This window comes from Parasteatoda tepidariorum, chromosome 5 (assembly GCF_982258835.1).
Source record: "Parasteatoda tepidariorum strain Cologne lab strain chromosome 5, Ptep-v5.0, whole genome shotgun sequence".
Classification (NCBI taxonomy): Eukaryota; Metazoa; Arthropoda; class Arachnida; order Araneae; family Theridiidae; genus Parasteatoda; species Parasteatoda tepidariorum.
The window spans coordinates 101,949,693-101,968,437 of NC_141759.1; the positions used below are offsets into that span (position 1 = coordinate 101,949,693).

Sequence of the window (18,745 nt, forward strand, 5' to 3'; positions counted from 1 at the left end):
AGCAATGCATAAGAAAATAAATGAATAAAATATAATAATGCATTAAATTAAAGATATCGCAAAAGAGAAATAAACTTGTTAAAGTAAAGAATAAAAATATTGAATAGTAAAATATAAATTTTAAAATTTATAAGGGAAAATAACGAGAAGGAAAGTAACGCATAACAAAAGTAAGCCGTTTGTATAATAACGCGTAAATGTAACGATAAATAGGACTAATCCTTGAATATAACAAGTAAAGGAAATGACTCATAGACAAATAAATGCTTCAATCTATTCCACAGTAAAAGTAACAAATAATAAAACTAAACACAAAAACATAACGCATAATGAAATATAACTCGTAATTTACTACACGAACCCGTACGCCTAAAATGAACGCGCTCATGTAAATAATGGGAGTAAAGCGTAAATTTAATATAGTAGGGAGGAAAAAGTTAAAGAGGAGAAAAAACATTGCATAATTAATGCATAAGAAAAGAAAAAGCGGTGAAAAGTAAAATTATCGCTAAAAAACGTATAAAAAAAAGAAAACGTGTTAAAGTTATTCATAAGTAAAACGAAAATAAAAATGTCAGATAAAATATCATAGCGTGCAAAAATAGCTTAAAACCTGTTTAAATAATAACAGTAAGTTAAAGAACACATAAAATAAGTAAAAAGAAAAGAAATGACGCAATAAAATAAAAGCATAAAAATAACGCATCCAGAAAAATAAAGTGGATCAATGTATGTAAATTAAATCAGAAAAAAAAAGTGACGCTTGAAACACTTAACGTTAAGGAATGTTGTAAAGCAAGTACAAAATTTGTAAATGACCAGAAAAAGAAAACATAACAAAAGACGGAAAAGTAATTGCATAAGGAAAGTAAAGCGTATGTATAATAACGCGTATGTAGGACTAATGTGTGAATAATAACGCATTAAATTAAAAATATCAAAAGAATTGTAAACGTGTGAAACATAACACTTTATTAGCGCGTATGCAGTGCAAATGTAAACAATAATAAGGGTTAAGTGTAAATTCGCGTGGAAGAAAAAGTACCCGAGGAGAAAAAATTTGTAAACTATAATAACGCATTAAATTAAAAATATCAAAAGAATTGTAAACGTGTGAAACATAACTCTTTATTAGCGCGTATGCAGTGCAAATGTAAACAATAATAAGGGTTAAGTGTAAATTCGCGTGGAAGAAAAAGTACCAGAGGAGAAAAAATTTGTAAACTGTAATAACGCATTAAATTAAAAATATCAAAAGAGTTGTAAACGTGTGAAACATAACTCTTCATTAGCGCGTATGCAGTGCAAATGTAAACAATAATAAGGGTTAAGTGTAAATTCGCGTGGAAGAAAAAGTACCCGAGGAGAAAAAATTTGTAAACTATAATAACGCATTAAATTAAAAATATCAAAAGAATTGTAAACGTGTGAAACATAACTCCTCATTAGCGCGTATGCAGTGCAAATGTAAACAATAATAAGGGTTAAGTGTAAATTCGCGTGGAAGAAAAAGTACCCGAGGAGAAAAAATTTGTAAACTATAATAACGCATTAAATTAAAAATATCAAAAGAGTTGTAAACGTGTGAAACATAACTCTTTATTAGCGCGTATGCAGTGCAAATGTAAACAAGAATAAGGGTTAAGTGTAAATTCGCGTGGAAGAAAAAGTACCCGAGGAGAAAAAATTTGTAAACTATAATAACGCATTAGAATAAAAATATCAAAAGAATTGTAAACGTGTGAAACATAACTCTTCATTAGCGCGTATGCAGTACAAATGTAAACAATAATAAGGGTTAAGTGTAAATTCGCGTGGAAGAAAAAGTACCCGAGGAGAAAAAATTTGTAAACTATAATAACGCATTAAATTAAAATTATCAAAAGAATTGTAAACGTGTGAAACATAACTCTTCATTAGCGCGTATGCAGTGCAAATGTAAACAATAATAAGGGTTAAGTGTAAATTCGCGTGGAAGAAAAAGTACCCAAGGAGAAAAAATTTGTAAACTATAATAACGCATTAAATTAAAATTATCAAAAGAATTGTAAACATGTGAAACATAACTCTTTATTAGCGCGTATGCAGTGCAAATGTAAACAATAATAAGGGTTAAGTGTAAATTCGCGTGGAAGAAAAAGTACCCGAGGAGAAAAAATTTGTAAACTATAATAACGCATTAAATTAAAAATATCTAAAGAATTGTAAACGTGTGAAACATAACTCTTTATTAGCGCGTATGCAGTGCAAATGTAAACAATAATAAGGGTTAAGTGAAAATTTGCGTGGAAGAAAAAGTACCCGAGGAGAAAAAATTTGTAAACTATAATAACGCATTAAATTAAAAATATCAAAAGAATTGTAAACGTGTGAAACATAACTCTTTATTAGCGCGTATGCAGTGCAAATGTAAACAATAATAAGGGTTAAGTGTAAATTCGCGTGGAAGAAAAAGTACCGGAGGAGAAAAAATTTGTAAACTATAATAACGTATTAAATTAAAAATATCAAAAGAATTGTAAACGTGTGAAACATAACTCTTTATTAACGCGTATGCAGTGCAAATGTAAACAATAATAAGGGTTAAGTGTAAATTCGCGTGGAAGAAAAAGTACCCGAGGAGAAAAAATTTGTAAACTATAATAACGCATTAAATTAAAAATATCAAAAGAATTGTAAACGTGTGAAACATAACTCTTCATTAGCGCGTATGCAGTACAAATGTAAACAATAATAAGGGTTAAGTGTAAATTCGCGTGGAAGAAAAAGTACCCGAGGAGAAAAAATTTGTAAACTATAATAACGCATTAAATTAAAATTATCAAAAGAATTGTAAACGTGTGAAACATAACTCTTCATTAGCGCGTATGCAGTGCAAATGTAAACAATAATAAGGGTTAAGTGTAAATTCGCGTGGAAGAAAAAGTACCCAAGGAGAAAAAATTTGTAAACTATAATAACGCATTAAATTAAAATTATCAAAAGAATTGTAAACATGTGAAACATAACTCTTTATTAGCGCGTATGCAGTGCAAATGTAAACAATAATAAGGGTTAAGTGTAAATTCGCGTGGAAGAAAAAGTACCCGAGGAGAAAAAATTTGTAAACTATAATAACGCATTAAATTAAAAATATCTAAAGAATTGTAAACGTGTGAAACATAACTCTTTATTAGCGCGTATGCAGTGCAAATGTAAACAATAATAAGGGTTAAGTGAAAATTTGCGTGGAAGAAAAAGTACCCGAGGAGAAAAAATTTGTAAACTATAATAACGCATTAAATTAAAAATATCAAAAGAATTGTAAACGTGTGAAACATAACTCTTTATTAGCGCGTATGCAGTGCAAATGTAAACAATAATAAGGGTTAAGTGTAAATTCGCGTGGAAGAAAAAGTACCGGAGGAGAAAAAATTTGTAAACTATAATAACGTATTAAATTAAAAATATCAAAAGAATTGTAAACGTGTGAAACATAACTCTTTATTAACGCGTATGCAGTGCAAATGTAAACAATAATAAGGGTTAAGTGTAAATTCGCGTGGAAGAAAAAGTACCCGAGGAGAAAAAATTTGTAAACTATAATAACGCATTAAATTAAAAATATCATAAGAATTGTAAACGTGTGAAACATAACTCTTCATTAGCGCGTATGCAGTGCAAATGTAAACAATAATAAGGGTTAGGTGTAAATTCGCGTGGAAGAAAAAGTACCCGAGGAGAAAAAATTTGTAAACTATAATAACGCATTAAATTAAAAATATCAAAAGAATTGTAAACGTGTGAAACATAACTCTTTATTAGCGCGTATGTAGTGCAAATGTAAACAATAATAAGGGTTAAGTGCAATTTCGCGTGGAAGAAAAAGTACCCAAGGAGAAAAAATTTGTAAACTATAATAACGCATTAAATTAAAATTATCAAAAGAATTGTAAACGTGTGAAACATAACTCTTTATTAGCGCGTATGCAGTGCAAATGTAAACAATAATAAGGGTTAAGTGTAAATTCGCGTGGAAGAAAAAGTACCCGAGGAGAAAAAATTTGTAAACTATAATAACGCATTAAATTAAAAATATCAAAAGAATTGTAAACGTGTGAAACATAACTCTTTATTAGCGCGTATGCAGTGCAAATGTAAACAATAATAAGGGTTAAGTGTAAATTCGCGTGGAAGAAAAAGTACCCGATGAGAAAAAATTTGTAAACTATAATAACGCATTAAATTAAAATTATCAAAAGAATTGTAAACGTGTGAAACATAACTCTTCATTAGCGCGTATGCAGTGCAAATGTAAACAATAATAAGGGTTAAGTGTAAATTCGCGTGGGAGAAAAAGTACCCCTAGGAGAAAAAATTTGTAAGCTAAAATAACGCATTAAATTAAAAATATCAAAAGAATTTTAAACCTGTGAAACATAACTCTTCATTAGCGCGTATGCAGTGCAAATGTAAACAATAATAAGGGTTAAGTGTAAATTCGCGTGGAAGAAAAAGTACCCCTAGGAGAAAAAATTTGTAAGCTAAAATAACGCATTAAATTAAAAATATCAAAAGAATTGTAAACCTGTGAAACATAACTCTTTATTAGCGCGTATGCAGTGCAAATGTAAACAATAATAGGGGTTAAGTGTAAATTCGCGTGGAAGAAAAAGTACCCGAGGAAAAAAAATTTGTAAACTATAATAACGCATTAAATTAAAAATATCAAAAGAATTGTAAACGTGTGAAACATAACTCCTCATTAGCGCGTATGCAGTGCAAATGTAAACAATAATAAGGGTTAAGTGTAAATTCGCGTGGAAGAAAAAGTACCCGAGGAGAAAAAATTTGTAAACTATAATAACGCATTAAATTAAAAATATCAAAAGAGTTGTAAACGTGTGAAACATAACTCTTTATTAGCGCGTATGCAGTGCAAATGTAAACAAGAATAAGGGTTAAGTGTAAATTCGCGTGGAAGAAAAAGTACCCGAGGAGAAAAAATTTGTAAACTATAATAACGCATTAGAATAAAAATATCAAAAGAATTGTAAACGTGTGAAACATAACTCTTCATTAGCGCGTATGCAGTACAAATGTAAACAATAATAAGGGTTAAGTGTAAATTCGCGTGGAAGAAAAAGTACCCGAGGAGAAAAAATTTGTAAACTATAATAACGCATTAAATTAAAATTATCAAAAGAATTGTAAACGTGTGAAACATAACTCTTCATTAGCGCGTATGCAGTGCAAATGTAAACAATAATAAGGGTTAAGTGTAAATTCGCGTGGAAGAAAAAGTACCCAAGGAGAAAAAATTTGTAAACTATAATAACGCATTAAATTAAAATTATCAAAAGAATTGTAAACATGTGAAACATAACTCTTTATTAGCGCGTATGCAGTGCAAATGTAAACAATAATAAGGGTTAAGTGTAAATTCGCGTGGAAGAAAAAGTACCGGAGGAGAAAAAATTTGTAAACTATAATAACGTATTAAATTAAAAATATCAAAAGAATTGTAAACGTGTGAAACATAACTCTTTATTAACGCGTATGCAGTGCAAATGTAAACAATAATAAGGGTTAAGTGTAAATTCGCGTGGAAGAAAAAGTACCCGAGGAGAAAAAATTTGTAAACTATAATAACGCATTAAATTAAAAATATCATAAGAATTGTAAACGTGTGAAACATAACTCTTCATTAGCGCGTATGCAGTGCAAATGTAAACAATAATAAGGGTTAAGTGTAAATTCGCGTGGAAGAAAAAGTACCCGAGGAGAAAAAATTTGTAAACTATAATAACGCATTAAATTAAAAATATCAAAAGAATTGTAAACGTGTGAAACATAACTCTTTATTAGCGCGTATGTAGTGCAAATGTAAACAATAATAAGGGTTAAGTGTAATTTCGCGTGGAAGAAAAAGTACCCAAGGAGAAAAAATTTGTAAACTATAATAACGCATTAAATTAAAATTATCAAAAGAATTGTAAACGTGTGAAACATAACTCTTTATTAGCGCGTATGCAGTGCAAATGTAAACAATAATAAGGGTTAAGTGTAAATTCGCGTGGAAGAAAAAGTACCCGAGGAGAAAAAATTTGTAAACTATAATAACGCATTAAATTAAAAATATCAAAAGAATTGTAAACGTGTGAAACATAACTCTTTATTAGCGCGTATGCAGTGCAAATGTAAACAATAATAAGGGTTAAGTGTAAATTCGCGTGGAAGAAAAAGTACCCGATGAGAAAAAATTTGTAAACTATAATAACGCATTAAATTATAATTATCAAAAGAATTGTAAACGTGTGAAACATAACTCTTCATTAGCGCGTATGCAGTGCAAATGTAAACAATAATAAGGGTTAAGTGTAAATTCGCGTGGGAGAAAAAGTACCCCTAGGAGAAAAAATTTGTAAGCTAAAATAACGCATTAAATTAAAAATATCAAAAGAATTTTAAACCTGTGAAACATAACTCTTCATTAGCGCGTATGCAGTGCAAATGTAAACAATAATAAGGGTTAAGTGTAAATTCGCGTGGAAGAAAAAGTACCCCTAGGAGAAAAAATTTGTAAGCTAAAATAACGCATTAAATTAAAAATATCAAAAGAATTGTAAACCTGTGAAACATAACTCTTTATTAGCGCGTATGCAGTGCAAATGTAAACAATAATAGGGGTTAAGTGTAAATTCGCGTGGAAGAAAAAGTACCCGAGGAAAAAAAATTTGTAAACTATAATAACGCATTAAATTAAAAATATCAAAAGAATTGTAAACGTGTGAAACATAACTCTTCATTAGCGCGTGTGCAGTGCAAATGTAAACAATAATAAGGGTTAAGTGTAAATTCGCGTGGAAGAAAAAGTACCCGAGGAGAAAAAATTTGTAAACTATAATAACGCATTAAATTAAAATTATCAAAAGAATTGTCAACGTGTGAAACATAACTCTTTATTAGCGCGTATGCAGTGCAAATGTAGACAATAATAAGGGTTAAGTGTAAATTCGCGTGGAAGAAAAAGTACCCGAGGAGAAAAAATTTGTAAACTATAATAACGCATTAAATTAAAATTATCAAAAGAATTGTAAACGTGTGAAACATAATAATTCGTTAAAATAAAGTATCGCAAAAAAAAAGTATAAACCTAAAAAATAACACAAAACAGTATTGTAGAGTATTAAATTAGCCATAAAAAATAGATAAAAAATGTACGAGTAAACGAAACTCCTTAAAATAAAGCATAAAAAAATCTTCGCGGATATTGTAAAGAATTGAAAAATAATAATGCATAAATAGAACTAACGCGTAAAATAATGACGCAAAATTTTTATGTGGAAAGGAAAAAACTTGATAAAAATAAATACGTAAAGGTTACGCGTAAAGGTAAAGGTTACGTAAAAAGAATGTAACGCATAAGAATTAGTAATTTGTAAATATTGCGTAGCTTGAGTAGCGCTTGAAATAAAATAACGCGTAAAAGTTAAATTCACGCATATGGAAAGTAAAACTACGTGGTAAGAAAAGAAAGGGGAAAATATAGCAACTTGGAAAACAGAGTAACATGAAAAAGTATGTAATAAAACATGTGGTAAACTTAAGCATAAAGTAAAAGTAACGCATAAAAATTTAAACGTGTGAAAGACGCTTGTGAAGAAATGTGTGAAATAGAAAATAAACTTAAAGCATAAAGAAAAGTAACGCTTAAATGTAGAAGTAACACATATGAAGAGAAAACGCGTAAAATATAGGAATACCACATAAAGAAATATAACGCATAAAATATAAAAACGCGTAAATTTAAATTGTAAAGTAAAAGTAACACATGCAAAGTAAATGCTTAAATGTAAGTATAAAGAAAAGCAAACATAGCACGCTTAAAGTAAGGGTAGAGCATAAAGTAAAAACCTAAAGTATTATAGCGCGTAAAAGTAACACGTGAGAAAAGCAAAGCGTGAAAAAGTAATGTATAAGAAAAAAATCCAAAACAAAAAGAAATTACAAAAAATTAAGTGTAAAATTTAAAGTAAAAATTGTGCTATTTAAATCGCATAAGTAACGCATGAAAAAGTCAAGAGATAATAAAAACGAGCAAATGTAACGCATGAATAGAACTAATGCATGAATGAAACAAATATAAGAAGTAACACGTAAGCAAAATAAACGCGTAAAATTACTGCATAATAAAAGTAAATTTGTAAATGTAAGAAAGGGAACTGCAAAAAAGCAACGCATAATAAAAGTAACTCGTAATTTACAACAACGTATAAGAGGAACTCGTGTGCCACGCAAATAATTTTACTTATGCGTTTTGCATAAGTAAAATAACGCGTGAAATATAACTACGCGTAACATGTTTAAAAATTTAATCGTGAAATTAATACATAAGTAAAGTAACGCATAAGAAAACAAAATGTAATGCATAAAAAAGAATTAGCGCATAAAGGAATGTAAAATATAGGTGAATTGAGTATAAAGAGAAGTAAAGCGTAAAAATGATGGGAAATATAACAGCATCTTTATGCTGTAATATTCTTTATGCTTTATGACACATAAAACCGTTGATAGTAAAAAATAAAACTGTAGAGAGTAAAATATACATAACTTTGTAAAATATAAATAAGATAAAAAAAAGTAAGTAAAGTAAAGCGCAAAAGTAACGTACAAAGGATAGAAACACAACAAGAGTTTACAGTAAGGGAAGGAGTAAAGAAAAAAGATTGAAGTGAGTTATGAATAATAAAACGTTAAAGTAAGGGATAACCAAAAGTATAGCATGAAATGCGCAATTGTAACGCAGAAAGAAAAGTAACGCGTTAAGTATGAGGCAGACAACAACGCATAAAAAACGATAAATGCATTAAAAAAAAGCAAATGCGTAAAAGAAACTCTTACAGAATAGTAAAATATATACAAAAAGCGTTTAAATTAATGCATAAAAATCTAACGTGTGAAAAAGTAACGCATAGGAAAATTACGCGTAAAATATATAAATTAAAGGAGAGCGCAAAGTATGGAGTAATCAATGAAGTAGATCAAAAGTAAAAGTAACGCATAACAAAATCAATGCACAAAGAAAAGTAACTCGTAAAACATAATTATACTTATAACACTTAAATGACTAAAAATTATTACACGTAGATAAAATGCTTGAAGAAAAGTACCGCATAAAATATAAAGTCTAAAAGCAAGCGCGTGAAAGTAACGCAAAAAGAAAATAAAGAAATGTAACACTTAAAATATATTTAAGCGTTAAAATACGCGTATATTCCGTAAATGCTATGTGTCAACAAAATAAATCGATTACAATATAACGTGTAAAAGAGACACATAAGAAAAATAACGCTTATGGAAAATTAACGCATATAATATAAAGTGTAAGAAATCGTAAAGTAACAATACATGAAAGTAAAGTATAAATGCCACGTATAAATAAAACTAATACAAAAATGCAATGCATATAACGATTAAAAGTAAAGCACAAGAAAAGCAAACTTGAAAAAGTAACACATAAGTAAAGTACAAGTAATGCATTATATAAAAGTAATACATAAAATATCGCAATAAATTTATTAACGATTTAGAGTTACGTATAAAAGATTAAATTCGCAAGCGCATCGGATAAATGAATATAAAGTAAAAGGTATGTAAATTAACACATAAATAAAAATAAGTCGCCAAATTGATGCATGAAAGTAAACGCGTAAAAAACGCTATCACTCGTATAAAAAGAAACAAGTAAAAGTAAACTCTATGCCGCGTAACATAAGTTGTCCATCGTTCAAAAATAGTGCATAAAAGTAACGCGTTAAACGGGTAAAGGAAACACTTGTAAAAGTAATATACATAAAATTTACTTACGTGGAAAAATAATTAGATGCGTAAAAGTTCATGTTTTTTTCTTTTCTTTTTTTTAATAGTGTTTTTTTCCCATTGAGCTTGTTTTACAATGTTTAATTCATCAAAACCGTTTTAACTATAGTGTGTTCTTTTTCATTTTCTTATTTTCGTTTGTTTTTGCATGCTTCTTACTTTTAATTTTAAAAGTTTGCTTTTAATCTCTTGCTAAATTAATGATAATTAACAAGCTATACTATTTTGAATACAACATGTTTTCGTTCTTTAGGATTATTTTGCATATCACTAGGATAGATAAGGGCCCGTCTGGATGATGCAAACACGGTTAATGGAAGGTAGAACTGCCGGACTTATTTGGATGCTTATCTGTGAAACAATTTCGAATATTTGAAGATTTTTCTGTAAGTAAAGGACATTTGTTTCTTTTTTTTTTCGAAAACTGCCGATTATTTATTACCTGCAAATATTACCAACATTTATTTTTCAACAAAAAGAGGTTTCAAGGATAAATACTATATTCCAAAAAAGTTTACCAATATAGATGGTCCCGCAGTGGACTGGTCGTTAAGACACGGTTCCCAGCAGATCACCGAAGTCAAGCATCGCTGCCTACGGTCAGTGAGCGGGTGGGTGACCACTTGGATCAGTTTGCGTAGGGACCGAGGGTGAGCGGTATTGGTCCTCCTTAAACTGTTCTACCGTAAAGTGCTCGACTTCGCGTGCAGGTCGTCGGGCCACCGAAGCGGGGGTGCCATCCCCTCTTCAGAGGATCAAAATTGTGATGGCATGTCTTCGGATCATCCTCAGGGGTGTTTCCCAGACCGTCGCCAATAGCCCATCATGCAGCTCTCGTGCGACGTAAATTAACTACAACAACAAATATAGATGTGGTCTTTTTTTATATTTTCGCTGTTTTTTTCTATTGAGAACGCGAGCAATAAATTTTAGTTTAATATTTTAAAGTAGTGAAAACGTGGAACTTCAAAAAAAAATTTTCAAGACAACTTTGTTTCGAAAAATATGAAACAGCTTTAAATATTAATTATGTGACAGCAATATAATAATGCTCAATGTGATTCCAATGTCACCAAGACAGCAAATAAGGTAAAATGTTTTAATTTGATAATTTTTATTTATTTTAAGTAGATCATTCTCTGAAATGTTTGGCTCCCTATTTTTATTAAAGCATTACTAAAGTTAATAATATTGGATAAACAATTAATGCAATATAAACTTACTGACTGCAATTTTTTCTAGGATTAAAATTTATGAGTCTGCTATTAATCATTGAGATTTAACTCTCTTCATTTACGAATGAAATGAAATTAGTTATAAATTTCTAATTTTGATTATTCATTAAAATTAAAAATTAATTATGCATTTCTAAATTTAATGATTAAAATGCTTGATTTCTTTATAAATGTCTTCCTAATGAACAACAAATATTTTAAACATCCATCTTTACAAATAACTCCTAAAAGAGGAAATATTTCTATTTATATGATGTCGTTCAAATAAAACCTGTTTTTCAGTTTTACTTTCGCTCTCTCTCCCTCCTTGTCCACAAGAATAAGCAAATCACATCCTCTGCTTACGTAAGAAAATAACAACGCACCTCCATGCTCTACTTTTAACTTTTCCTGAAGTATTCTAATTTTAGAATTTCATTTAAATAAATAATGTAACTTTTCAATATTTCAATTTATTCTATAAAATTTTGAGAAGAATATTTTTAAGGAAACTTTCTGTTTTTCTGAAATGGCTGAATGGACTTGTGTGAATGGACTTGAATGAATGGAAGTGAATGGACTCTGAAACACATAAAAACAATTTTTGTCCATATTTTCTCTTTCTCCAAAATTTTATTTAAAATTAGAAATTGTTTCAAGTGTAGTTTTTTCCAAATTATCATGTTTTTCCTTTAAAAAAACAACTTGAAATTATAATGTGACTTGAATGGCATACTGAAGTATTGTTCGCATCCTACCTGCCCCTTGTCAACAAATATAAGCAAATTAAAAAATTACATCCCCTTTATGTACTTAAGTAATGTTTTAACCGCCCCTATTATCGTGTTTCAAAGATATTTATGTAATTTTAATCAATGTGTGTTTTTTTTTTCAGCTTTCGAAATCTTTAGGAAACATAAACCCAACCAAGTGACTTCCTAGTTTTTTAAAGGTAAGTCATATAAACACTCAAAGGATTTTCTTCGTATTTATGGTAATCAGCATTTATATAAATTTTCAGAAAAATAACAGTAGTGTATGATATAAATTAAAAAATATATAGTAAAGAAAAATATAGTAGAAAATAAATTGTAGTGTAAATTAAATTATGAAGCAAATATGTAAAGTAAATTTGGCTTAAGTTAACGCTTAAAATCTAAAGTGTAAAGTGAAGAGTAAATTATAAAATGAAAAAAAAGGTAAAGTAAAAAGTCAGCTGGAAGATAAACTAAATTACAACTTCAAATATAAAGTAAAGCATAAAACAAACTAAAAAAGTGTAAAGAATAAAAAAACAGTTAATAGAAAATATTGTGTAAATTAAAAAGTTAATTATTGTATAAGGCAAAGTGAAACGTAAAGTAAGGGAAATATGAAATAAAGTATGCATTATATCATCGAACTTAGAGTCAAGTATTAAATAATATATAAAGTCAAAAGCAAAGTATAGTAAAAAGTATGAGGCAAAGTATTGTATAGAATAATATAAAGATTAACGCACTAAGTAAAACATAAAATAAAAAGTTTGTAATTAAGAAAGAAAAATAAGGCCTAAAATACGAAGTGAAGCATAAAGTAAAAAGAGGGAAAATGCAAATTATAAAAAAAGTATTAAGTAAAGCGAAAAGTCGGAAATATAGCAGAAAGTATAATCAAATGTAAAATGTAGAAAAAAGAAAAGTGTATAGTAAAGAAAATATCTGAATATATCAATAAAGTATAAAGTGAAATCGACAAGTAAACTAAGCATAAAAAAATGTTAGAAATATATTAGAATATAAAATATAAACTAAAAGATAAAATGTTAAGAAAAGAAAAAGCGCATAAAATAAAACATGACGTAAAAAATGTAAACTAAAAAACTAAAGAGTATCGCAAAATATAAAGTAAAAACGTAAAAAAGGCAGTGACGTAAAATACGAAGTGAAGCATAAAGCAAAAAGAGGAAAAATGCAGATTAAACAAAAAGTGTTAAGTAAAGCGAAAAGTCGGAAGTATAGCAGAAAGTATAATCAAATGTAAAATGCAGAAAAAAGAAAAGTGTATACTTAAGAAAATATCTGAATATATCAAAGTATAAAGTGAAATCGACAAGTAAACTAAGCATAAAAAAATGTTAGAAATATATTAGAATATAAAATATAAACTAAAAGATAAAATGTTAAGAAAAGAAAAACCGCATAAAATAAAACACGACGTAAAAAATGTAAACTAAAAAACTAAAGAGTATCGCAAAATATAAAGTAAAAACGTAAAAAAGGCACAAAATATGAAATAAGGTATAAAGTAATATGCGTGTAAAGTTGAAGGTTTAAAGTAATACATATTAGAGAACAAATAATAATGTTAAATAAATACGTAAGCTAGGCTTTAAACAAACGTAAAATTTAAAGTGTCAAGTAAAGAATGAAATGTAAAGAAAAAGAAAGCAAAAAGTAAGTAAAATAAAGTTTTAAAAAAATAATGTAAAGCAAAAAGTATAAAATTAAAATAAAGCGGAAAATGTTAAGTAAAGGGTAAAATATAAAAGTACGAGAGTAAAACATAAAGTAATGTGTAAAGTTACAGTCAAGCGTAAATACTAAAGTAAAGTATAAAAATTGTAGCAAAATGCGTTTCTAGAAAAGTCCAATATGTATAAAAAAGGTAAAAAGTATGTTAATTGAAGCCTCAAATAAGAAAAAAAATGTGTGAAGTTAAGAGAAAAGCCTAAATTAAATGTGTGTAAAAAAGGAAATTTTAATGTCATTTAGAGTGAAACTAAATATAATAATAGTATAAAGAAAACTAAACATATCTAAAACAAAACTAAATTTAATATAAAGAAAACTAAAGCAGAATTATAAAATAAAAATGTAGCTTGTAATGTTTAGTAGAAAGGAAAGTAAAACATATGTAAAGTAAAAAGTAAAGAAAAGCGAAAAATAAAAAGCATGTTACTCAAAGCGTCAACCAAGTTTAAATCGTAATATAAATCGAGTAATATAAGAATAAATCAGAGTACAAAGTAAAGTAAACTATAGGATAAAGAGAAACAAAGCAGATAGAAAGTTAAGGGTAAAACATAATGCATAAACTAAAGTATAAAAAATTTAAAGTTTGAAATATAAAGTATCAAAAAAGGTGTATTAATTAAAGCAAAAAGATAAGTAACGCTTAAAAAATAATAATACGCAAAAGTAATACATAAAAAGTAACGCTTAAGAAAAGTTAAAGAAACGTATGATGAAAAACCAAGTATAAAATGTAAAATTAAGTGAAAAAAAATGTTAATTAAAGAATTAAGAAAAGTAACTCGTAAAATAAAAAGAGCATAAAGAGTAAAAGTAACACATGAAAAAGTAGAAGTAACGCTTAAAAAAGCAAATACGTAGAAGAAATTTTGAAATAATTAAAAATTATTTTAAAAAGTGCTTAAATTAAAGCATAATATAACTAATGCGCAATAGTAAAAGTAACGCGTGAAGTATGGAGTAAAGAAAGTAGAGCAAAGCGTAATAGTAACGTATAACAAGAATTACGCATCGAGAAAAATAACTCGTAAAATATAATTACGCATGAAAAATACGAGAATCTTAGGTAAATGAAACATAACACGTAAAATAAAATGAACGGTTAAATGTTATGCAAAAAAGATTAGCCGCGCAAACATACCGCATGCTTAAAAAAATGTGAATAAATTGAAACAAATGAATTGAAAATAAAAACGTCAATGCGACGCATAAAAGTGAACGCGCAAAAAAACACATAATTAAGCAAAGGCGTAAAAGTTACGTGCAAAAAAATAACACGTGAAAGTGAATTGTTCAATGCGTAAAAGAATGTATTACCCATAAAAGTAAAAATCAAGCTTAAGAGAAGTAAACGCGGGAAAATAATGCGTGAGTGAAAAAATAAAGCGTAAGGAAAAGTAGAGAATAAAAAGTAAACTTCTAAAAACTCATAAAGAAAAGCAATAAATTAAAAAGTAAGGGAAAAAAATAGAGCAATGTACTGCACAACAACAACAAGAAAAGCCTAAGAAATGTAAATTCTTAAAATTAACTCTGTAAGAAAAGTAACACCTAAAATATAATATGTTAAAATAATAGCTCTAAAAAAACTTGTAAAAGTAACGCGGAATAGAAGTAAACACCTGTAAAACACAAAAGAATATTGCATAAAAAAGTGAAGTTGTAAAATTAAGAATAAAAAAAATTTAATCCACAAAAATAAAACATAATGAAAAGTAAAAGTAACGTTCATACAAAAATTGAAGATGTATAAGTAACGCATAAAGAAAAGTAAAGTGTACAATATAAAGGTAAAATGTTTAAAATACGATGTGTATAAAATAAAGCATAGAAAGAGTAACACGCACGCGCAAAACTGAGGCTTAAAAGTATACGAATAGTAATTGTATTTGAAAAGTAAACGTTTAAAAGCATAAAGAAAACTATCACGTACAATATTATTAAGCTTAAGCGTAAAGCGTAAAGAAAAGTGTATCATATAAAATATAAAGTAAAATGTAGATAAATTGAAGCATAAAGAGAAGTAATGCTTAAAAATAAGTCATAAAAGCATTTGCTTAAAAGTAATGCGAAAAATGTACACAGTAAAATAATGCATAAATTAAAAATACGCGTTAAAAATTTAAGGGAAGTTTGACGGAAAGAATTAAAACTACTGCATAAGAAAAGTAAAAGTAATACATGAGAAATTTTAATTCTGAATGGTAACATTTTAAGAAAAGTAGCGCATAAAATATAATAACGCGTTACAGTAACAGTAAAGAAAAAAAATAATTAAGAAAAGCAGTTGAGTTCGGTAAACTTAAACTGAAGTATTTTGATCTCTCGTGTAAAAATAACGTATAAGGAAAGTAAACGAAAAAAAGGAATGCATGCGAAAAAAACGCAGCGCGTAAATAAATACAAATACATAACACTAATGTATATTATTCGTGAAAGAAAAAAAACGCATGAAAAAAGTAAAATTAACACATAAGGAAGAGTAACTCACCATAAATTGAAGATCGAGAAGTAACGCGTTAAGAAGTAAAGTAAAAATTGTGCAATTGCAGCATGAAAAATCGTAATGCGATAAAGTAACACGTAAAGATAACAAATTAAAAGTAAAGCGTAATATTTGATAACGCGTAAATTGAGCAAATGCGTGAAGGTAACATGTAAAAGTAAGGAGCACAAAAGCAAATTAAATGCTTAAAATTGCTGCATAATAAAAATAAAAACATAAAAGTAAGAAATTAGAAATCTAAACAAGAAAATGTAACGCATAAAAAATGTAGCTCGCATTTTACAATGACTTGTGAAATGAGCGCTTATGCCCTACAAATGTAGTTCACAAGAAAGGAATGAATTACAATTGCACGGTACTTATTCCTTCATGAAACAAATTTTTGTTCTTACATGCGTAAAATAAAATATCGCATGGAAGAAAAATTAGTATGTTAGAAAAACTTGCAAAAGTAATCCATAAGAAAATAAACGAATAAAATATAATATAAATTAATGATATCGCAAAATAAAAATAAACACGTTAAAGTTATCCATAAGGAAAACAATGCTCTAAAGAAACACAAAAATAAAATTCCCCATAAAAATATAACTTGTAAAAATAGCTTATAACCTGTTCAAATAATGTCTGATAATTAAAGAAATAAGTAAAAAAAGGTCATAACGCAGTAAAATAAAGGTCTTAAATATAACGCATAAAGAAAATTAATGTGTTAGATATAAAGTAAACTAATGTATGTAAACTAAAGCCGAAAGAAAAATAATCAAGAAAAGCAAACTAGTAAAAGTATCACTTAAAAAACTGACGAAAGGCATGTAAAGCAAGCAAAAAATTTGTAAATTACCAGAAAGAGAAAGTAACTCATAAGTAGGGCCCTATAAATTATGCGTCTAGAATGCGGCGATTTTTAAAAATTATGCATGCAGAAGTTAGTCCAGAAGCTGCGTTTTCTTTCAAACTCTGTCTTTGTTTTGTAAAAATTTGGCCGTAGTAGGGTACAGCTCTTTCACAATCTACTGAATTAGGAAGCACTGAGAGCACTTGTCTTGCTTTTTTTGTAAGTTCTGGAAATCTCTCTGAGACTACTTCTGAATTCCAGAATCTAAGTCCTGGTTTGAACATTCTTTTACATATTCTTTGTAAGCAGCATACTCGAGTTTTATATCTCGACCACTCATTCCTGGAATATTCTTGAATACATCGTCGTCTTCAATATTGAGGTTGACTATTTGCTCCGGATCGGAAACTCGAGCAGCTTTCATGAAGTTTAATGCAGGTTGACTAAACTTGGGCCCGCGTTTCTTGAATACGTCTAGTTCTGGAGAGTAGTAAGTATTCAACTTTGCAATTGTTTTGTGAAACACTTCTTGAAGAAATACGTTGCGTGAATCTTTTCGTGAGTATGATGCCTGAGAATTACATCGAAGTTTAGACCGCAGATCAAAAATCTTATTGTAAGCTTTGTGAATAGATACACCTCATGTTTCGAAAAAGAGAAGAGTATCCATTAATATCTGAGCGTGTTCTGCAATGAACTGAAAGTCTTTGCAAACGCACTTGCTTTCCACAAAAACTTTGCACTGATTGAGACAAGCAGTGTCAGGAGTAAGGTTTATTTCACTGCTAAAAAATTCTATTTAAACATTACAATATTCAGCATGATATTGCACTGATTTAAACCAGGAATATCACCGTGTCTTTACTGGTGCTGGGCAAAGTTTAGCTTTCGTATTGTCATCTGTTAAACACTTTAAATAGCGGCGCTTTCTTGCAGGACAATGCTTGAACAATTTCTTAAAGTTTCCTGTGAATTTGTCCACCTCTGTCAGATTCTTGGAAAGATCTGACCACCTGACCAAAAAGATTCTTGGAATTGAAAAAGAAGATATATTTCAATTGAAAAAAAAACCCTTAAGGCGAAATTTATCTGGTAAACGAATACATTTTGCTGAAAAATAAAAATTTTACAGATATGCTGCGATTACGCGAAAAATTGTAAATTATGCGGATAATTGTGAATTATGCGGGTTTCCGCATATTCGCATAATTTATAGGGCCCTACTCATAAGAATAGAGTACGCTTAAAAGTAACGTTTAAGGAACGTAAAGTGTATGTATAATAATATGTGAAAGTGAGAAGTAAAATAAATATTACATAAATAAATGTTTAAAATTACTGCATAAGAAAAGAAAAAAAAGCTTATAAGTAACAAATAAAGACAAAATGTAACGCATAAGGAAATTGTACTCGTAATTTACTTAAACACACAAAATGAGCGCGTATGTAGAACTAATGTAAACAATAATAAGGGTAAAGCGTAAATTTAATATCGCTTGAATAAAAAAAAGTAGCAGAGGAGAAAAAAACCTGTCAATTATGATAACGCGGTAAATTAAAAATAACACAAAAGAAAAGTAAACTTAATAACTCATGAGAATAAAATATCGCCAAAGAAAAGGATAAGTGTAAAAGTAGAGCAAGAAATTAAAATGCAAAGTATTAAATTAGTAAATGAATCATAGAGAAAAAGTACGCATAAAAGAAGAAAATGTACGAGTAAACAAAACGCGTTAAAATAAAAAGTCATCGCGGATGTTGTAAAGAATAACAAAAATAATAATGTATAAACAAAACTAACGCTTAAAATTAT

General features: G+C 28.5%; 1 long non-coding RNA gene across 1 annotated transcript in view; it reads left to right on the forward strand.

The window, feature by feature from the left end:
* The window catches only part of LOC147809914 (uncharacterized), a 44,081-nt gene that overhangs the window by 6,845 nt on the left and 18,491 nt on the right, over positions 1–18,745 (forward strand). The window contains exons 3-4 of the long non-coding RNA XR_015433884.1: positions 10,115–10,247; positions 11,971–12,027. This is a non-coding gene — a long non-coding RNA (uncharacterized LOC147809914). The remainder of the gene's footprint in view (positions 1–10,114; positions 10,248–11,970; positions 12,028–18,745) is intronic.